Below are 24,089 nucleotides of genomic sequence, written 5' to 3' on the forward strand. Positions count from 1 at the left end.
TAGTTAGAACATTCTGAAGGGTTCTAGGCTAAATTAGGGTTAATAATAGGATTATTAAAAATCCTCCCAACTTATGACACTCGACGATAGTACGAATTAAGAAGAAAATAACTAAAATACTCGGCGAGATCCCAGCGTAAAGTTAGAATTAATAATAGGATTAAAAAACCCCTACGAATTCGTGGCATTCAACGTGAAATGAAAATTAGGATAGAGATTAAATAAGAATTGAGAAACTGGTTTCCGGTTAAACAGCGCATTCGAAGGGAAGAGAAACGGTGTAACAGATACTGGCAGTACAAACTGAGGGCTATTTTACTACACGCGAGAGACAATGAAGATAAGAGCATTGTGTAGAAACGAATGAAAGGAATCCAGAGACACAGAACTATACACCGAACACGCCTTTGCTTAAGTGCACGTATGCGTAATACCAAATAGCTGCAAATCTAACCTAACCCCAGATTATAAAGGTCAATAGAAACGGGTTACCATGTTTTTAATAAATGCAAGAAGTAAGTTCGTAGCAACGAGCGTTTTCTGAATAAATTTGTTTAACTGTGTGTAAGATTCAGCGTAAGGATAAAAATAAACTTAATCAACTGTATGAAATTAAGCTAAGCAGCCTTCAAGGTTAGAAAACGAAGGAAAGTAAGATAAAAGGGAGGAATGTAATCCGCTCAGCGATATATATACAGCATATAATTGACAAATTATCGGTGATAAACTCTACCGCAATAAAGAACACCTATTTACAGATATGCGTGCAAATCATGGGCTTAAATTACAATATTTTAGGAATAAAAATCGGAACGGTGAGCGCAATTTCCAATCTTGTCGAGCGAACATCACCGTCGACCCGCCTTTATTAACTCATTGCTATTCTAATATCGAAATGCCTGGATCCTGGTTCGAGTCGCATTGCACTGGCGAACGCAATCACCTGCATACGTGGCGTCGAATGCCTTCCAACCCAGAATCGCAGATATCCCGCCATAGGGATACCGCACAATGCGCCATTTCCGCCTCGGTGTGCGCGCGTTTATGCGTCGCATCGCGCTATAACGTGTCACGCGCGCTCCTGAAATTTATGCCGACGATAGCTCATCCAGAATATTTTATATCTTCGTTTGTCCCGCCGTAATTATTTCTCTTACTGCTCTTTTATCGGTCGTTAGCTGGCTATCGTTTCTCCTCGAGTAGCAAAGTTGGCCATCCTATTCTTTCCTTTCGACTCGGTGGCGATCTACACGATCGATCGATCTTCGGATTTTTTTCTGATTTTCCTGTGGACTGATCGACGTTGTCTCGTAAAGAACAAGAATACATATACATGTAGTAGGTTTTCATCAACTAGATTTTTTAATGAAACTTTTCGTTACTTTCTCTTCTACTTGGAATTGATGACTCGTGCCTCTCAGAATCTTTTGTCTGATCGTCTTGTGGACTGGTCGACGTTGTTTTCGTAAAGAGCACTTTTTCTAGAATACACATGTGGTAGGTTTCTATTAAACGGATCTTTCTTACGGAATTTTCAGTTACTTCTCCTTTCCTTGAAATTGGTGATTTGCCGATCTGAGGGTCTTTTGTGACTTTTCTGTGAACTGCTTAATATTGTTCCGTAAAGAATGGTTCTCAGAATTTATAAATATGTATTCTATACAGATATATATACTGAATAGTGAGTCTCTATTAGACAGGTCCTTTTTACGAAATTTTCAGTTATCTTTCTTCTTGGACTCGATGAATTATGCATCCTCTCGTGAAAGAACTTTTACTAGAGTCGAGGGGCAAAAAATTTGGAAAGAACGAATAATACTACGAATAAAACTTTATAATTCTAAATATATTAATACGTAATACGTAACACGCAATGAATATATAAGAAACAATTAAAAAACTGAAAGAGGAAAAATATATTTATTTATTAAAACGGCACTACAACAAACGATATAATAGTAATATTACAAATGAATAACTATCTATTCCCAAGATTCACGATTTCCAACAGAGAATTCTAACCTAAATACCAACCTCGTCGACATAACCTTCAAATTTTACTTTGCTTACGACGTATCTATTCCTGATGCAATGATAGAGCTTAAACAGCTATAATTAACGATAAGCGATCGATAGTCTAGGTTAGAGAAGCTCGTGCTACGTAAATTCTACTAGCCGCTATTAACATAGATAACGTTAAATAAGAATAAGCAAAATTTCTTGTTCGCTCTTTAATCGAGCAAGGCGATCGTATAATCGTGAATTTTCAAATACGCTCGACGATTAGATGACGCACGTATTCGCGACTATTTCATTTTCAATCATCGAGTTTCGATGCACACGCGACCCGATCCAGTGAACTGGAATGCCGTAACGTTAATCTTACGATTATCATACAATAATAATAATTAACATATGACACGCGTAATTTTCATTCTTTGCCCTTCTCGCTACCGGCTTATTTACTTACTTATCGTCGGGGAATTAATCACGCGACACTAGCGCCGCCAGGCCACAAATCGATATGCGACTTCTAAATATAACGAACGACGTTGCGAAAATAATAATATCCAGATAAGACGTATCGTCGATCCGCTCAATAGAACCTCCAATTGCGGTCCAATTAACGTTCGTCGATCACTCGAATCATCGACTTAATTGCACGTTAACCTCTATTTCGTAACGATTACGCGACTCCGTCTCTTATCGAAATTCTCTCGTTAATTGTTTACCATTTCGTGAAAGTATGTTCCGCGGTTTCTTTTTCTACGCGACAGATTAATTTCGTTGCATTATATGGAAAAATGAAAAGGATCGTGATAATTTAGTCTTCGATGGATCTTCCAAGCGCTGCTACATTATATTATAGGTTAGGATACACAGAATGCTTCGAATGAAAATCCTTCCCCGAATGTTGTTTCTATAAAATTGTACGTATATCTCGTCGAAGCGATATCAATATGATTCAATGTAATTTCGCAACGATTAATTATTACAGTTTCGTTATTCCATATTCGTGATCACAGTCATGAATTTAATGGCGCGTGGTTTCTACGAAACGTCATGTATTTCATCAAAGCAATCTCCACGTGCTTCAATGCGCTTTATGATGAGTTATAAGCTACGCGTTCATACATGTATTTATAAAGCTTCATTGTCCTCGATTAATAGGAGCGGTCAATTCTAGAATTCAAAATTTTCAGTCACCGGAACACCGTGTATAGCGACAATCGAGTATCTTTTCTCTCGTTAAGACGACAAAATTGGACCGAGATATAAAAATTCGAGCTTCTCAAGGGCAAGTATATTTCTAAACGCGATAAAACAAAACGAAACGATCTGCCAACTTGGAAATAGATCTCGACGAGCTACCCCGGGTTGGCAACTAAGTAATTGCGGATTCTGTCATTAAGTGGCATTGACAAAATCCGCAATCACTTAGTTGCCAAGCCAATAAAACTTGACTCGTAGCGATGAAAGAATCTCGAGATCGATGGAATTTTGTTTTTAAATAAACTATATCCCCTCCATTGATTCTTTCTTTTTTTTCGCCCCCTCTATTGATCGAATTAAAAAGTGCAATAAAACATAGAGGAGGAGAAGGAAGGAAGGAAAGCAATCAACGCGAGGGAAAAACGAACGACGATTTTCCAGCCGAAAGGCCGATTCGCAACGCGGCCTTCCATTCGGCGATGTTGGAATTTAAATCCGTAACAAACCCGGTAACCAGCCAGATATTCGAATAAAAGAGCGTTTCATCGAAATATTCCGCGGCGGATAAACATCCGGCTGGTTTAAGCCGCTGTTTTTAAGCGCGTTTTCGCGTATCGTCGTATCGTCCCGCCAGCCGGCGAGCATCACGCTTTTCCCTACGAAAAAAAAAGAAGAAAAAAAATCATTTTTGGTAGGATGTTTTTCTCGACAGAAATAATCCACCGTAAAATGGCCTCGCGGAATGTTTCTCGCGTTGCGAGTTTCCTCCGTTTTATGCTCGCATTTTTTCTATCGAAGTTGAAGAATAATAAATCGACGAATGAATGCTTTCACTTAGCTGATTTCGTATTTGCAAAATACCTGCGTACGGTATGTCCGTTTGAAACGGCTACACGCGATTGTTTCCGTAAGTGTCAGAAACGCGAAAAAAACATTTCTCATGGAGGTTGTTTAACCTCGCGGAGAAAATACAGATATTTCGATATTTCTTAATAAGATATTTCGCTTGACTTTTTGCGTTGTTTAATTAGACAGATTCACATATTTTTATTTATATAATTTCTATATTTATATATTCCTATATTGGAGAAATGTATTTGCAACTCTGACGAGTAAAGAATAATTTTCAATAAAGCAAAGCAATAGAATTTGCTTGATCCTTCGTTCGACGACTACAACATTCTGATAACGTAATTAGAATGGAAATCTGCGAACGTTAGAATTAAAGGAAGATTTGGAGAGGGTAATACAGGTTTTCGAATGGAACAACAGAGAAGCGCACGAAGCCTGGCATCGTCGTTTGACTTTCGACTTCTCAGCTCCCTTCACGGATCGGATTCACGGAGATGAGATTCAGACGAGGGTGTGCCCGGTCGTGAATTTGCATCGAGATTATTCCGGCGTTGGCTCGAGGAGAAGTTCGACTGCGAAGGTACGTTATATATTTCGCGTAGAAATGGGACGGACGATGGGAAATGGAGAAAGAGAGATGTATATACGATAACACAGAAAGGTGGAGGGGAGGTATTTGCAAAAAAAAAAAAAAAAAAAAACGGGGAAGGAAAGAAAAGGAGAAATAAAAAGGGGACGAAACGATGTCACATATATTATATGTAAAATAGAATGGCAGAACGAGATGTGAGCGACAGTAAAGGTGAAAATGTTGGGAGAAATGGCGGAGAGTATGCTGGAAGATGAAAAGAAGAAAATTGGTAAATAAGATAAAACGAATGTACGGAGACAACGAAATGAGAATAAACAATTGATAAAATAACAAAATCGAAGCTCCGAAGAGGGAACACGTCGATGAACAGCTGGATGAAAAAAGGGAGGAAAATTTAGTAAAAAAAAAAAAAAAAGAAAAAGAGAGAAAGAAGCAAGGAATGGAAAAGTAGAAAAAGGTTTATAGAAATTGAATGATACGCGAAGATCAGGAAACGAGGAAATGCACTGAGCGAATGGGAAATTAAAGGGGATGATTGGAAGAAAATGAAAGAATTTTTTAACAATAGTGAGAAGTATCAAGGGATCGGATTTTTAACTGAAATGAAACACCTAAAAATCCAATCGGAAAAACCAGTAACAAGTAACAGGATACGAAAGAACCCTAACCACAGAGTATTGAACGAAAGCTCGCTAGACTAGACAATCGAAAAATTTTAAAAAGCAATTAACGCAAGAGTTCTCTGAAAAAACCATTTCAAAAGTAAAAAAAACTGTGAAAAAAAGAAGAAAGTGATAGCATTGAAAAGCGGAGATTTCTCAAACGGGGAACAAAAACCGGATAACCAAACAACTCTAATTTCAAAGTTCCCAATCGATACTCGCCTCGGCAAATAAATGGAGAAGAAGAAAAAAGATAATTAACAGAGGAATTCTGTGGAAAAGTCACGAAGGACAATTTAAAAAACAAGATAAAAGAACCGAGGACAGAAGTGACGGTATTAAAAAAACAGAGGATTTTTCGACAAAGAGCAAAAACAGAATAACAGTGCAACTCCGATCTCAAAGTTTGGGATCAAATCTTAGCGCACTGAGAAAACAGAGGAAAATTTTACAAGCTAGTGATTAACTCAAAAAACGGAGAAGAGCGATTTAAAGAACAAAAGAAATAAAACAACTGGAAAATGCTATTAAAAGGCCGAAATTGTCCTACGACGAACCGAAACACAACGAGGAAACAACTCCAATGGCAAAGTTTGCGATCAAAACTTGTCACACTAAACGAATAAAGAGGAAGCTACGAGTTAGCGATTAAACCCTGCCAAGGCGGACGTGGAATGTGTATTGGAAAATAGACTTTTACATCACAATGATAAGGTTTCTTCTATTTGTATTTTCCTTATCTCTTATCACAAATTACGATAATACGCGACATACAAATATTCAAAACGAAAAGACAACAGCTCAGGTTTCCAAGCAACCCCAAGACGATGATAAATAAAAATGAAGAGATAAAACAGTTCTTACAATTCTTAGAAGGCACAAGACTTTTCCAACTGATCGGACAATGGTCACAGAAAAATAACGACATTCGTTGCGACTGGCACGTGTTATAATTATACAAGTGTGTCCATTAATACGATACAAATATCGTACATATTTGCGACTGAACAACAACCTGTTGGTATAACATAATATCGTACAAGTCTATGAAACACAATAGTACCACTGTGGTGGTAAATAAACGTCGGGGTTGCATTCGATTCTAAATAAATAAATTAAAGAAGATGATATGCAATAATTCAAGGGAAGATTATACGATATTGCTGCGCCTCTATGTACAATTTCTTCTGAAAGAAGTTTTCAGCTTAACTATGTGAACATTACGTATAAATGGACGACATTCTTCACATTTATTCGCCTGTTCGTTGTCGTTCTCAAGGCAGAACGTAACATAGACAAAACGCTGACAATTTAACGCAGCAATTGTGTGAAACAGGCACAAGCAACGATTAAACAAAGTTGAATAAAGGCACGGAAGAAGAAAGAGATGCTATTAAAAAAGCGGAATTCTTCGACAAAGAGCAGAAACGGAATAACGAAACTGAACATCGCGGATGGAAAGCAACGGAGAACGAAAGTAAAAACGAGGGTGAACGAGGGACGAGACTAGCCAGAGAAGGCAAGGAAACATGGGCGAAAAGCCAGGCGGCTTTCCGCGAACGAAAGAGAAAATCCGGAGAACGATAGTATGGTAGAATTGTGTGGGGGGTTGGTTGAGAATGGCGAAGTCGAAAAGCGCTCTTTAATTACGCTCAAGTTCAACGTTTCGTCGTAATTAAATGAGTAGCGCGATAAATGAACGAGCAACGTCCGCCCGTGTTAGCCAACGAAGGCCTTTTGTGAATGGAAAGTAATCGTCGATTCATAACCGGCAGCCCTTTCTCGTTATATTACTGAAACCCACGACCGCGCCATATCGCTGCCATACTCCGCAGGATGAATCGTGTTCGAAATGATTTTGTTGGTTCTGTTTATTACGGTAGAGGCAGGATTTTTCAAACGTTCTTAACGTTTTATTCAAACGTTCGTACCTTTTATGCGAAGTTCGACTCTTCGAAAAAGGTTTTATCCGAACGTTCGATCACGCGAATATGTCTTTTGTTTGAACTTCGATCGTCAGAACAGCTTTCAACCGAACGTTCGATTATGCGAATACAAAGGGACTTTTCTGATAAGTCTTTGCAATTTCGTCGATATATTCGACTTTTTTTTCAAATTTCGATATACTGAAAAAGGCTATTTAAAAAGGTAAAATGTTACTTTAAGAAATGTTGCAATCGATTTAAGTATTATTCATTGAACAAATTAAACTAAATTTATAGCCTAGAGCTGACTATAATAAACGCGCATCAAGTGACAGAAAGTAAGCGGTAAATAATTAAAGAAGAAGTTTGATTTTATGTTTATTGGTGATAAATTGAAATAAGAAAAAACAAAGAATAAAATTAAAAAATGGAACTCGGTAGTCGTTTGGCTCGCTATGAGCATTTAGTTCGTTGTCCGCGGTCGGTAGCTTTCCGAGAACGAGTTTCAAAATTGAACATGAGTTTTAGGTTAGGTTTACGTTTCATTGAAATTTGAAATTAAAAGTACCTAGAACTGTTTACAACACTTTTTCTTACGAATATTTTACCTTTTCAAACATCGATAGTGACACTTGTTTGCACACTAAATGAAAAGGGCAAAATTCAACGTGAGTTTTAGGTTAGGTCTAGCTTCAGTTTTGATATGCAATTAAAGGTACTTACGGTTGTTTGCCACACCTTTCACAATGATATTTTATCTTTTCAAACATCGATGATGGGGCATTTGCTTGTGCACTGAACGAATTTCTCAATAAAAACGACGAAATTCAATGTGAATTTTAGGTTAGGTTCGGATTCAATTTTAATTTCAAATTAAACCTACTTACAATTTAATTTAAGATTACATTTTATCTCTTTACATAGTCCTAAAAAATTATTGTAAAACGTTATCCTTTGTAACATTAAAACCTACCAATGTCGTTTTTGGCACGGACTCTCCGCTCAACTTAATATACCTAACCAAAGATCCTCCTCTTAGAATAGCAAATTGGTCGGTGAATTTCCGTAATACCAATTTCTCGTAATCTTGAAACTCGAAAAATTTGCAAAGGATCGTTCTTATCAGGTAACAACACACTATGTCTAAGTCCCCTGATTCGTAACTAAGCATTGAATATCGAAGTTATGGCATGTTTTAAAGATCCTTGAGAGACATCGATTGAAAATCTTAGCTGTACAGTATAGTCGTGTTATGCGTGCACCTGTATAGTTACATTAGTTACGTCCATACCATGTATATCTAGAACACTGTATACAGAAGTGCATTAATTCCAGCTAGGAACGAGGGCGAACCACGAGACGTTGGAATCGAAGCGGCTTTAATATATCGATCGATCGATCCTCCGGCCAGGAATTCCTCTGGAATCCGCCTGGGACGATCTTTAATTGACCTGGACGATATTTCGCGAGAATGTCTCGCGCGATTCTAATTAATGCTCTGCTCGTAGCCACGGGATGAGGTTCTTGCGGTCTGCGGTCGGTCTTCGAGGTTTTCGGAGAATAACGATGGCTGCGACAGCAACCCTCTCTTATGCTTCAGCTAGATTACGAATAATGTGAATATCGTTCGTTCCTTTCTTTTTTTTTTTTCTCTCCGTCCAAGTCTGACAATTGCAGAATGGAAATAAACGACACTCTAAATGCCAAAACTAAAGTTTTCCGAGGAACAGCGTTTTGCTTGGCAAAGTGTTATTCATTGACAAAATAGAACACCACTTATTTGTTATACTGCTTTATACTACTTTACAATATTTTTATTTCGACGTTTCAAGGACCTGTCGATTGACTACAGTTTTATATTTTAAGAAAGTATGTTAGCCCATCATGTGGTTTCCTCAGAAAACCTGTGCCATGGATTTTTCCATTTATCGTATAAATATTAAAGAAGCAGATTTATCCGCGCACGTGTTCAAACACGAGTTAATTTAGCAAAGAAATCTTGTAACAATCTTGAAATGCTCAAAGCCGTATGAATTCCGTGATGATACCACGTCCATATTTAATGACATCAGCCTTCGCACGAGCAACCTTCTTAAGGAAAATTTTTCTTAAGAAGAATGTCTTTTTTTAAATAGTACGTAAGTATGCAACCTTTTCTACTCCCTACTACTCGTCCATTTGTTTCATAAATCTTGCTGAATAAATGAACAGACAAATTTGCCCAAGTAAGGACATTCGGTAAATTGGTTCATTGGCGTAGATTCGCGTAACGCGTAGACATTTATCCCAATAGAAACACGTCAGCTTGAATCGCGTTAGTGCAATTATGTTAATTATACATCGTGGAATTTGTAGTGATTTAATTGAACGCGTAGTCAGGGAAGAAGGTCAGTCGAGTGCTTTTCCGCGATCTCCTAGATTGATCAGACGTGTAAGCTTTGTATTCGCCTGGATATTATTATTACGTCTGTGTTTCGTGTCTTCGTTGTCGTCGAGCAGTCTTTGAACATGGCGAAGCAAGTATCGAGCATTGTGTTCTGGTCTTTTGGCCTGGCTTCTAGCGTCGCTTTGACTCTCATCTCTGGAGATTTGTTTGCACCAGAATCACCGCAGCGATACAAAAATTGTATACAGCTCTTACAGAGCTACCAGAATGACAGGAATTTTACCTACAGATTTTTACAGAACTGGCGGAGCAAATGAAAAATTTTGGAAATTCTTTCAGCACTCGAATGTCTCTTTTCAAACTACAATAAATATATATATATATATATATATAACTACATACTGTTTCCTGCATTCGTTACTATTATTCACGTAATTCATTATTCACACAATTAAAATTCTACTAAAAAAAAAACGCGAATCAAAAAACCTAAAATATATCGCTTCGTCAATCATTTGTCTTATTCTCATCGATCGCTAGACGTTTCAATTCAGCAGAGGCTACTAAATGGAAGAACATCCAAGAGGAAGAGTCCAAACGTAAGTGGCCAAACTTCCTGTTCGTTGCTCACTCGTTGGTTAATTAATTGATAACATCTCGCGGCTCACCGAGGAATCTGGGTCAGGTCTATCCCGAGGGACGTTAGAACGCTCTCCATCTCAGCGACAACAGGCCGATTTCCGTTTGCAATATCGATCCGCGTGCTACTTTTAGGACACCAACAAACTTTCCAACTTCGACTCGACTGCGATGCAACGCGTGTGCAACGTGGAACCGTGGAAATGATCCGATGGCACCGTTAAGGGTTGCTGTTCGCGTGTCTCGGGGTAGTTTTGATTCGGTGCGTTCAATTTGCTCGCGCGATATAACGAAAATTCGGGATGAAGTTCAGCTTTGCAGAGAAAATTCACAGACTTCGGATGAAGTAGGCATATTAGCAAAAAATCAGAAGAAAGTTCAGTGTTTCAGGCGTTTACGTTGATACGCTGGCCATTCGCGATTTTGATAATCGTTTGAAATAATTTTGCAAGAAGGAAGAAGTTCGTACAAGTTTTGGAAAAAATATCAGAAACTCCGTAGACACGCGACGACATCGTTTAAGGTTCAAGTTCGTTGCGTGTTTGGGATGGAACGCGTGATTATTATTTTTCTAGAGAAGATACGAAATCTGTATAAGAGATTTTGAAATGGAAAATTCGTAATTTCATTTGGAAATGAATCATTCGATAAAATGCTGACACGTGTTGTTTGTTCAGCGAAATTCCATATTAATATTGTATTTTCTTGTCAAGTGATACGCCCTATGGAATGATTCAAACGATGGCAAAATTTTCGCTTCTACGTATCGTCAAAGAGAAATTTCAGTTTCTCATTTTAGTTTCCATTTACGATACTATATCGTATTATATAAAGTACATTTGCAACAGTACATCGTATCGCATGAGATATTTCTTTTATTTGTAATGTAAAGAATTTCTCTTTCTTTCTTTTTTCTTTTTTTTTTTTTTTTTTTGTTGTGTCCTCTGTTGGACCGTACTGAGTTTCATTTTCACAATCAATCGAGCGAAAAATGAACATCAATCCGTAAAAGTATTTTTACGAAACGAAACTGGAGCGCAGGGTAAACCGAAAAACCAATTAAATTCGGTATCCCTTGGTATTTTTTAACGTCCGCGGAAAATACGCGATTTCGATCATTGATTCTCTTCCGCTTGTGCAGCCACGTTAATTAATTGATAATATCTTGCGGATTAACTATACCAAGTACGCCGAAATAATTCGCTGCTCGAAATAACTCGATACCACGAAACGTGATTTCATTGAACGTCTATCGGCGATCGCCGATTCCATACGTTCTTTAAATAAACAATCCACGTATAACGTTCTAAAATCGTAACCAATTTTTTGATCATGTTAATACAAGCTGCGCTATAAAAAGTAATTTAGGGAGGATCCACTGTAACCTATCAAGAAAATTGCCTCTATAAATAGTGGTCGGCAGAAGTCATGAACATGGAGAGAAGATTGCAGATATATCAGCAGAGGCAGCAACATTTACAACAGCATGGCATCGAAAATAATATTTGTGTGTAGCATATGCATGTGACGACAAAGGTAGTTATGACAGAAAACACGATGCTGGCGCAGTTTGAGAGTATTAGGTTGTCCGAAAAGTGTCTTTCTTTTACAGACACGTCTTTTACGACGATGCATCTTTAAACCTAATCTGTCGAACATTGTGATCTTCATCTTGATAGAAGAAAATGGATCGTACGTAATTCGATAAAATGTTGTGCATTGTTTTCTTGTAAAAGGAAAGAAACTTTTCGGACGACCTAATATTTCGATTTGCCAACGACTAAAACAATATTTTTAGGCTTTTATATAAAAATATATTACTGTGAAAAAAAATGATTGATTTTCGTACCTGTCCTAACAATTTTTTAAATACTTCAGATTATCATAATTGTATATTGATTAAAAAAAAGTTTAATCTATGAAGGACAAAACGCTATAACCACTTAGCAATGAAAAGATGGAACTAATTTCTTCATGACGTAATTAAAAAATTAAATTTCTCAGTCTACAAAGAAAATTCTTCAACTGTTTAGGAATTAAATTAAATGAAAGCTGTAACTGTGAGAAACTTCTCTTTGTACTATTACGCGGAACATGAAACAAGATCAGCCTCGAATATCGTAAAGCAGAAATATTAAAAAATGGCACCTGACAAACGCGACTGCCAACAACTTTAAAAAGAATAAATGTTAAAGAAAGATCATCCGGTGTAAGTGACTGTCAAGAAAAAACTTTCGTCGTAACTAGTGCTCGATAAATAAAAGTTATTGATGTAAAACAAGGAAAACCAGCGCCAAATACTAAGACACGAATATCGAAAGACGCGCCAGCTGACTAGCAAACTCTTGCACATAAAACCGTTAAAAAAGAGCTTCTTCAAGAACTCTAAAAAGAATAAACATGTTAAAGAAAGCAATCCATCTACTATGCTTCCACGGAACAAACTTTCTCTACCGCTAGTTCTCGATAAAGATCGCCGATATGAAACAAACAAAATTATCCCCAAATACTAATATTAAAAGATACCATCTGACGAGTCGACTATTGCATATAAAATCACTGAAAGAAACGCAAACTTTCCCAAAAACCGTAAAAAGAACACAGATATTAAGAAGAATCCGTCTACTCTACCCTCTCCAGGAAGCTACAGAAAATGGATAAAAAGTTGCCCGAGAATGCTACGCAGAATAAATGAGAAAAAGAATTCGTATCAAGAAAAATTCTGCAACAATTCCACGGACCATTCAGCGTAATAAACCAAGTTGACCATTCGACCGAAGCCAGCCAACAAACAGCTCTGTTAGTCTTCCGCCCTCTCGCGATCTTCCATTTCTCTTCAGCTCGTTCAACTCTTTTCCCTTCTTCGTACTGGCATATACGTTTCTGCGGCAGTCGTAAAGTCGTTGTAGCCAAGTGGTTGACAACAGTTTACCGGCCGGGATCGTAAACGTTTCCATCGACGAGGGAGGAAAAGGCGGAAGTGGTGGCCGCGTTGCAGCCCCGTTGCATTCGATATCTCGAGACAGCAGCCACGCAACGCGATTATCCTTCCTCTTACGAGAAAAGGAACGTCGTCGTAGCGTGCTGTTCGGTCCCTGAGAGACCGGAAACGCGGCAAACTCGCGTCTTCTCGTCTCTTCTGTTCCGGTTTAACCGTGGAAATAGCTTCTACGGGCAATCTTCTATATTCCATGGCTTTTCCGCCAAGTTCGTCGTTATACGCTGGATGCGGACGACCGGCGTTTTACCGTACAACGTCGTTGCGACGCTGTTGGAGCAACAGACAAACCAAGTTCTTCTGTTGCACAAAGGAAAGGGGGTACATGGATACGCGTTTGCTTGTTCTTGCAATCCGCTGCGGTGGTTCGCCGCAAATCGCTCGTCTGCGTCGCGGGCAAATTGGCGTTTATGGCGGATACTGTGATCGACGTATGAACACACGGACTAGCGGCGAAATTATACCGCTACTTGCTAATGATTCCCATGATTTGACTGTCATAGAGTTATCTGTACGATCTTTAGGATCATCTTGCCATAAAATCGGCTGCACCGCGGTTATTAACCCTTTGCGCTGGGAATTTTATTTCAATTTCGTTAGCAGCAGCTCTCAACGCTTCCAAGTGTTTTATTTGAAATTTAACTACAAAATAAGACAATTGAAATAAATAAAGGAAGAAAGAAATTCACTTAAATACCAGTTTCGTTCACACTATTGTTGTATTTTCTCATTTTTAAGTGTATGATATATCTTGAAACAATGTCCAGGATGCAATCCTGCTTTTCTTTCGCACGAGAAAGATGGGATTGAAAGAATGTCGACTGGGACTCGACGAAGGAACTCCTCAGATAAAAGCTGATGTCCAGTCACACTCGACATAGCAGTGCAGAGGGTTAAACATATATTATGGAAATAATTGTTCGTATTCGTCGTTACTAGCTTTATTTGCAGCTTGGATAGGTGCTAAAATAAAAAGTACAATGGAAGGGAGAGCAACAGAGATCAGACGCAGCGTGGCTGCTCGGTAGCTGTATCAGCTTGATGGTCTATTTCGTATAAATCTACGGTCAGGTGTCCGCGAAACGTAGCTTCGTAGAAGCTTAAACGTGGTTTATTGGATGCGACGATACGTCTACGCCGGTGTTCAGTCTACGAAATGTACACAAGCATACATTTGGTCTCGTTATTAAAACGAAGAGCGACGAGAAAGACACTTTCACCGCCACGTCACTGCACATATTCGTTTATGGCTGCAACGTACGGCTCGCTACCGACGTTGTTAGCGCCAGTCGTCGCGACGAAAACGCTCCGTTGTTGTTTCGTCGACAGGTGCACAGGTGCGCGTTACTTTACAGTGACCGCTACATGGGAGCGTACTGTTAGCAGCAACGCACCTAATGCGCGTCCCTGAAGCGACGCTTCGCGGACAGCGGCTCTCTATGAGGTTGATTTATCTTTTGCTGCCTTGTCGTCACTTGCTTTGGCGTTCGTCGAGCTGCGTATAATCGCGGCCAAACAACGAACGATCAAATCGAAGAAAAGAATTTCGTAAGACAATCGAGAGATTTTTCTATTTTCTCTTTCTTTCGATGAATTTCTCGTCAAACAGAGGCTATTTATTTATTTATTTGTTGATCCAATTAACGAACCGGAGTCCCGTCGGTACAAAACAGACGTGGAAAAAGTAGAGAATTAATGGAAAACAAGATACGGATATAAAAGTAGAGGCAGAGAAGCGAGCACAGTTTACTGGAAGAGCAGCAGAGTCAGTTTTATAATCGCTCGTCCGCGTTTATTGATTTACCCAGAGGAGATATCAACTCTGGTCGGCGATATTATTCGCGTAGTTGCATGTTCCAATGAATCGATGATAAGTCGTAGTGGATGAATCCGAGCTGTTAAAAAATCCGACACGGTAAGCAGGAGCGTTGCGTAAAGAACGTGTTTGTACATTGAAACTAATCAGCCGAAGTAGCTGGCTACGGACAACTATTAAGTTATTTATAATTTTGACAAGCAATGAAATGTCAGCTAGCTTTCTCCGGTGCTCGAGTGTTGGAATGTCGAGTCTATGGAGCGCAGCGTCGTAACTGCGAATATGCCAGCCTATGGAACGTGATACGAAACGCAGGAATTTACGTTGCGATCTTTCAACAGCCTGGACGTATTTAGCGTAACGCGACGACTATATCGCTGCTTCACGTTTATAGTGACATAACTGAAAACAGTGTACGCTTTAGAGCAGAGGCTTTGTGAAATTTACGAAGAAATCTTCGCGACTCGTTTCGACATCGTAAGGCTGACATAACGCGAGATATGCCACTGTTCGCGAAAGCACTGTAACCTTCCACTTGCCGCGTCGCGAAACGACCGAACATGAGCCAGCAAAATTTCTTGCAAAACTATGGCCACCTCGATAGCGGCGAAAGTATAATAATTTCACACTCCCAGACAAAATCGATGGTATTATAAATAGATAGTTTTGTGTGATAAAACAATGGAAACATAACGTTGATCTTTTATTCGATAGAAGAAAATTTGAGACTTCGTCGTGTCTCTGTGAACGACAGGCAGCGATATGACTGGAAGAAGCAAATTTCCTCCTCTGATCAATCTTTGTCGTTAAGTGTTGCAATCTATATGAGGCAATTTAGAATAGAAATGCAGCTAGTTAAGTAACAGCAAAGCGGAAGGAATTCGTCGTTTCCAAGCGTCTTTTGTGACGCTTCGTTTGCTCGCGAGTAAGTGCGCTACGTTATTTCTTAATTATTTATTATTATCTTTTAATTTACTATTATTCTTAACATCCGTTTTCTTAAATATCACTTTTTAACATACGAAGTGGTAATTCGACATTTAGACTACCTAAAGTATAAAGCAAGCGATCTAAAGTATCTAAGTAATCCCGTCATTTATTTTTCACTATGTGTAGTATATTGTTTCCATTTTCATATCTCAAAGTGGCGATCTCGTTGTGCCACTGATCCATTACAACTGGCAATTGCGTGGAAAGATCGCTTTGTGCCTAAATTTCGTCACAGATGGCTGGAGACGAAATTAGAAACGTGTTCTTCAGGAGGAAATTCGAAATAGAAATTGGAAACAGAATCATCGAGATGAAAATGTGGTCTGCTTCGTACGTGGCAATCGATTTTCGAACGATCCGAGGGGAAGAAAGTGGGTTAGATGCACCGCATGCTTCAGACGGTGAAACGAGCTGTGCACATCCGCATCGCGAATTAAAAAATTTGCATGTGACTTTTGTATACATTCGTCATTTTTCCTATCTACACACAGTTCCATATATACTATGCAATAATCGAAATATATAGAACTATATACAGGGTGGTTAGTAACTGGTGGTACAAGCGGAAAAAAGAAGTCGGAAATATAGAATAAAAATTTTTCGTTCGAGGCCTTGTTTTCGAGAAAATCGAAATCGTAGATCGTTGCCTCGATGGAAAAATTAAAAAAACAAATTTTATTCTATATTTTCGACTTCTTTTTTCGCGTAGAATCACCCCCTTTCCGCTTGTACCGCCAGTTACCAACTACCCTGTATACGAGACAAATAATAGATCAAATAAGACAAAATAATAGACAGTTTAACAACAGAACATATTTAAAGCACATCGAGGCGAACAATATAATCATTTCCTCGCTAAAAACTAAAGGGGACGAAATTAGCAGCACTTCTTTCAACAACCGAAAAACGTGTCTCTTCGCATACATATTTTTTACTCTGTTTGTATGGACCTTCGCAAAACATCGATTACACCTGTTCGTTACTAAGCTTCCAAGGTAACCGTACAAATTTCGTGGAATAAAAAATCCATTTACTCTTGGATAAATGCCAAGGAAGCATCCGTGGGACGAAATTTAGCTACCTCATCCTACAGAAGGTCTAACAACCAGACAACTGTACTGAGAGTTTCCAGTGTCACAGGATTTCTGAATTTCTTGCAAAAGTCTAAAGATAAAATCAAGTGACCTGTTTGTAGCGTTGACGATAGTTCGTAATATGCGCTGCGGCGAGCTTTATAGAGTCGGTAAGTAGCGGCGGCTAAAGCATCCAAATTACTCGGTAAACGAGTTACGAACGCGAAGAAGCAGTGGACCGACAGCAAAATGAGTAGAGAAAGACCTGCTCTCCTTCTTCGGGAATTAAAATTCAGCGTTCTCCCTTAAACGCGCGACCCCGTATCTGGTGGCCCGGTTGCAGAGCAAATACGTTCCGAGGACCGGTATAAAAGGGCTGAAATATAGCCGTGGCCCAAGGCGAGTTAATTCCATGAAACGTAGCGTGGAAAGAGCGGTCAGAGAATGAACGGGAATCGGGGCGAATCGTAAAACCAGCAGCGGTTCTCACTGCATCTTCGCCATTTCTAATGTCGTAGAAGAAGAAGAAATAAATTTCAATGTATCGAGTTCTCGCGTCGATCTTTTTCGTTTCGTTACGATTATAAGTTAACATTTTTACTGCCACGCCGAAATCACATGTTTCGCTCAGGACGTCACGAGAGTATTTTTATTATTCGAAGCATATAATGGCAAAATAATAATAAATTCACGATGTAAGACAACATTCTTCCCCAGGTGGTCACGGGTGACCACCGTGGCGCCTTGCTAACAGTCGATAGCGACGTATTATAACGAGGCTTCGTTTATTTCGACAAACCATTCGCATTCGTCGTTTCGTCGTTAGCAAAACGTGTAGAATATATGGTTGAAACGTGTAGAAGATATTAGTAAACGGTATTCGCTCGTTCTATATATAATAGCAAGGTATGTGCACGCTTCTAACTTCAATTATACGATTATAAAGCAGCATTTACGATTATTTTCTAAGCTGTGTTTATAATAATATTCGTAGATTACCCCTCAAAGATATGGACGCAAACACAGTGCACCGTTAGATGCAAGAGTTGTTCTCATTTTTTTTATCGATGCTCTAATAAAAATGTTTAATCGTTCAATGGGGCACTGTTTATTTCAAAGTATCTTCTATTTATCGGTTATATTCAAAATGCCCTAAATGTCGATTTTCATACAATTTTTACAATTGTAAGAAGTTGAAGCGCTCCGGTCGTCTATGACCCACGTGGCAGTCAAAGTGTTAAGTTATAATTTATCTTTCTGAGAACATCTTTCAATAGTCTTCAAATCCAGTCAATCGAAGCAGTCTTCTTCGGTTCTTTCATAGTGTAACAGGAGAGTGACTCGAGAGACACCGTATGTAATACGTATACTACGAACATCACGCGTAGAGTAGGATGTTATAGATAATAAATTGAAAATTTACAAAATTGGACACCATATATAATGAATGGAAATTCCACGCTAAATATAACAACAAATATACCGTGTAATTACTATGAGCTTCGCGTAGGGACTGGAAGCTTAAACGTTAAAAACGTTGAAAGTACGCGTGTTTTTCATGGGATGAGAAAGGCGAGGAATCTTCGGAATAAGGAAACAATTGTTTTGTAAATTGCTCGGTCTGAATTGCTCGTCGCAGAATTACGAAAACACGAAAGACGGCCAGGCGTGACTTAATCCGATTAAGAATCAAATCAGAAACGATTGAAACAAACAACGTCGAAACTTTCCTCCAAGATTAACCTTTGTCCGAGATGAACTTTTTAATCCGCTGCCTCCTAATAACTGTGTCACGTTCACCAAGGAGTTCAAAGTTCGATTATGACAAAGATAAACCGCATTCTTGCTGCATAATTAATTTAGTATATCACTCGTACCTACGTCATATGTATTTGCGACACTTTATTACGATATTACGTTTGTCGTGATTGATTAAATAAACGTTTCAGAAGATATTCTCCGTATTTTGATATTAGTTCATCGGAGAAATAAACGACAGCTTTTAGATAGGAAAAACGTGACATAGTAGACACTATACACTTAAACCGTACAAAGGCTGCACAAGAAACAGTCATCGATTCAATCGAACAACTGATGTTGAAGAAACATATTATTCGCCATTAATTAATTAATTAAAAATAGCCCAAAAAAAGAAGAAGAAATGTAATTCGAAGGATGGACAGATTTCTCTACTGTTTCTTAAACAGCAGAAAAGGATTCAACGTCCTTTAAAAATGTCCTCTTACCCTCGGAAGAAACAAATTCAAAAGAAGCAAACTCTGTCAATTTCAAATATACTGTAGACTAAAAAGAAACAAAACGAACTACCAGATAATCGTCGTTCCATTCAACAATCTAATAAGACAAAAGCAAATAATGGTTAAAATTACCGAAATTCTCAGAGAAAATAAAAAAAAAAAATAGAGAAGAAAAATCGACTGATTCCTTAAAAAAAAAGAAAAGAAAAAGAAAAAAAAAGACCGCAGAATCTGAAAAACGTTCCAGCCCTTAGCGCAACGTTTCCAAGATTACCATCGACAACTGTGTCTACACATAGAAGAACCGCTTTATTTCCGCGAGAATGTTCCTCGAAACGAGCGAGCGAACAAGCGAGAGAAAGAGAGAGAGAGAGAGAGAGAGAGAGAGAGAAGACAATTCCCGGAGACTTCGCCTCGGTCCGGTTACGAGGAAAATTTTGCTGGAAACCAGCCACTGGGATCCGATTAAGGGAAGTTCCGAGTTCGAGAAGGAGAGCCAGCCAACCAGGTGAAATATGAACGAATAGTTCGTACTGCAATGGTAGAATGAAAATACTTTATGGCGTCGGTGAAAACGGCTGGGATTTTAACCCTTTGGGACCATATTCGATTAGTTAACAGAATTGGTTGGTTGGTTTTTGTTCAACTGGCCGATGCTTGATCGTTGCAAGATCGCGCGAAGAAGCTTCAGCCCAGATACTTCGGCCAGTCGACGGAATTTGTATTTGAAGGCGAGTCGAGATTCTTCTCGAGCATCAAGTGACTTTCGTTCGCGAATTATACAGTGGTATTTTTGTGATTTAGGTGAATTTACAATTTTACACTCGATACGGGTTATACTCGTGCAGAATGTAAATTGTACGGTACAGCAGCGGACGAAAGAAAGTTCATCAAGTCAGAGATACGAAAAGACCGCGTAACTTTAGAAAATCGAGTTACATTTAATAGGAGCAACGAAAAAATATATTATTGGGTTGGCAACTAAATGATTGCGGATTTTGTCGTTGCCATCTAATAACATAATATTTAGTTTAGTTTAGTTAAATAACATAATATTTAGTTGCCGACCCAATATATACCGTAGAATAGATGACTGTTCCTAGCACGATGAAAGATCTTTGGTATGAAAGTTACTAAAATTCGTGGTGGATTTCACACTTTCTTTTACCTGCCATTGTATCTATCGCATATTATAAATTGTTGTACGTATTTGTATGTAATTTGTACATGGTAAACTGTTTGTTGTTCAACCGCTTGGTTCGTGATCTTTCAGACACCTCAATGATTAGTCAAATACGAAATCTTGAAATATTACATGTGTATAAATTCGTGTTTTCTAATGATTAATAAAACAATCGAAGATAAAATTAAAGTTTGTAGCAAATGCGATACGGAAATTATAATCTGAATGGTAGAAATCATATCTTTAAGGAGGAATCATTGATCTGCATGGCGAGTGTGTTTCGATATTGTAAACCAAGGGCTTAATTCTGAATTTAAACGTCGAGTTGGGTCATATTTGGTTAGCATATGAATTGCATATTGCAGTACATTATACATTATAAATTATTCGAAATTATACTGTATTATTTTAACCCTGGACTGATAGCGACCATGATACAACAAATTACTAAGCACTGTAAATTATATATCGTGTATCGAGATTAACAGTAATTTATTGTTACAAATAGTTAGCTATAGTGTGCTATATTAACTATCAATTTGTGCCGGGTGGAAAGCAACCAAAACAATTAGCTTAGGATTATTTCATTTTAATTTGAAATGTCTGTCTCGGGCGATCGCAAAATTCTATCTACCATGCATGAGCTATAAAATACAAAAATTAATACGATTACGTTAAATTGTTTCGGATAAAAATGAAATAATCTACATAAATCTGCAATTCGAATTTCTGTAAACCTAGTCGAGGGTTAAACTAATATAACAACGATTTCCTGTAACTATTAAACCTTTGTGTAGGGATTTAATTTTAATCGTAAGATTCAAAGTTACAAGAGATTAACAACGCGTGATTTATTAATTTCAAAGTTAAGAAGAAATCTGCGATTTTCCAATTTAAAGTTTCGTACAAATATCCGATAAACGATCTTCTACTCACGCTCCTTTCTACCTAAGTTCGACCATGGTTCGTGTGACACATACCTGTAACAGGAAAAAAATATAATTTGTCACCTGTCCGAGATATCAAACATCTTCGCGTTTAAATTTAATCCAGATTAAATTAAACGCGTAAATGTAAATTATCGTATGATCTACAACGGAAAAACGATATTTAACGGAAGCTATTGAAGTGGAGAAAAAGATGGAAATTCTTAATTCTGCCACGAATTATTTTAATCAACGCTTTACTTCTTCATTTACTAATTTTTTCTCCATTTATTACTGAAACTGATCGAGCTTCTTTGTAATGAAAAGCAAACAACAAAGCAGGAGAATATACGGCATATTGTTTACAAAATGCATTATACGTATAAATATTAATATACAGGGTGGTTGGTAACTGGCGGAAAATATAGAATAAAAATTTTCTTTTTATTTTTCTATCGAGACAACGATCTACAGTGAGATCCGTTATAACGAGACGTGATAAAGTGCAGGCGTACCGAGCGAAAATTCAAAGTCGATTTTCTCGAAAACAAAGCCCCAAACGAAAAATTTTTATTCTATATTTTCGACTTCTTTTTTCGCGTAGAATCACCCTCTTTCCGCTTGTACCACCAGTTACCAACCACCCTATATATATTGTATTATACGAATATTAATAAATATATTAAAATATTAATACATATTAACATACACATATACAAAATCCAAATATTTTATTACATAAAACATCATAATCGTAAATCCATAAACTGCTACATAATCGTGCTAAGATAACCGATTAAATTAAATAAAAACCAATTTGTTCTGACGAGTATTTCCATATCACAAACATGTGTACTAAATGGTTCAAAGAATGTTATACTGAGAAATGTATACAGAATGTACACTCTCAGATCATTAACAGAAATGTGTGTTATCCGAATGCAACAAACAACGCGTGAGTTGGTCGAACGACTGAAATCAGCGACAAACCGCGGAAAGTTTGAGAAGAACGAGTCACCTAGAGGAAAGAAGAAATCCAGTAAAGTGTTGGATCAGCCGAAAATCCTAGAAGGTAGCAAGTTCCATCATCAGGATCGCCTCGATAGAGGCTAATCCAGCCACGAGCCAGGGATTAAACAACGACCGGCTCGTGGAAATTAAATCCTTGCTCGTGCCAACAATGGCCTCGCCTCTTCCCCTGTAGCGTAAGTGCAGCGAAAAGTGAAAAAAGAGCCATTCGATGAAAATGAGAAACAGGCTGACGAATCTGGTGGAAAAACGCCACAGCAGAATCCTCGTGCGGAATGATCAAGTCAACTGAACCTCAAGTTACTTCCAGTTCGAATCGAATAAATAATAAGTTTAAATCAATTTCGAGGAAACTCCAAGTGTCACCTGAATTAAAGTTTCCACGAGTTCAAATCGAACAAGCGAGAGAGAGATCTAACGACCAACTTACAGATTGTAGGAAATATGCCAAGCTATGCAAGTATGTCGTGTACGTAATGTTCTGGTTAAAATGGAATTAAAACAATTGTATCTAAGTCTGTATCTGGGTCGGATAAAGTCTTACGGGCGGTTTGGTCAAGTCGCTTGGATTCGACCGACGCGACTGCAAACGACAATGACTCGCATGATGATAGTTGTCCGGGATACAGTTCCGATACAGATCGTGCGAACGTTAACCGGTTAACTGCGTTCGACGTGTATCCAGAACTTTATTTCAATACTCGGCGTGTAAAATACAAAATTACCATTTACTACAGACGCTCAAAATTTTAGTAAAAAGTAACATAACTGATATTTAGCGGTATGTTTCTTTTGTACTTGCAGTAAAGCTATTATGCATTTTATAAAAGAGAGTTCGATTATTTGATTATTCTCTTTGGTATATCGGTTAGACTGCGTATAACGTGTTGCTTACATAATTTTTATAAATTGAGTCTTTTTGACTTTTTCATCAATTATTTTCCCCAACACACCCGAAATTTGTCTATTTCACTGACTATTCCCTGAATTGTTCCGCAGTATTTCTTGACAATCTTCAAGTTTCTTATAACGATAGCTTTTCCAACAACAAATTGTTAATTTTTGATCCAACAGAAACGTAAACCTTGCTCGTGTCGCTGTGTTTCATTCGTAAAATTTCCAACAGAGGCATTGGTCCTGCGTTCGACGTGTATACTCGTCGTTGCTTCGTTTTAATTACCCACCCCACCCAAGAGATTTTTAAAACAAAATTCCGCAGTTGACGACCATCGAAGAGCCAAAATTTTCCATTTTTCACGAACGTGTCGTGAAAATCCACGATCCGCCAGCAACATCGTACACAAGACGTGTGGCTCGTCTGGCGTCGGTTAAATCGTTAAATCGCACGTCAAGGGATGAACAATGCCACACGGCGGTCGTCGAATCGATCGGTTGGACCGGCGTGGAAATGTGGAGGACGCGCGAGAAAACGAAAGTAGTAGAAGCCAACAGCGGCAGCTGTTCTCGCGGCCATTTCCATACCAATTTCTATTCTATTTCCGTTGACGTGGCAATGGCGTTCGATTATAGACTGCAATATCGAGAGG

The 24,089-nt window shown here is 38.3% G+C and overlaps 1 protein-coding gene and 1 long non-coding RNA gene across 2 annotated transcripts in view; both read right to left on the bottom strand.

Moving 5' to 3' along the window:
- The window catches only part of LOC117205745 (syndecan), a 240,953-nt gene that overhangs the window by 175,871 nt on the left and 40,993 nt on the right, over positions 1-24,089 (bottom strand). The window lies entirely within an intron of this gene.
- On the bottom strand, positions 684-1,600 carry LOC117205748. The gene is made up of 3 exons (XR_004487286.1): positions 1,383-1,600; positions 1,158-1,293; positions 684-1,081 (listed from the first exon to the last, which is right to left on the bottom strand). It is a non-coding gene; the product is annotated as an uncharacterized LOC117205748 (long non-coding RNA).

The sequence above is a fragment of the Bombus bifarius genome, unplaced genomic scaffold, assembly GCF_011952205.1.
Source record: "Bombus bifarius isolate JDL3187 unplaced genomic scaffold, Bbif_JDL3187 scf7180000007992, whole genome shotgun sequence".
NCBI lineage: Eukaryota > Metazoa > Arthropoda > Insecta > Hymenoptera > Apidae > Bombus > Bombus bifarius.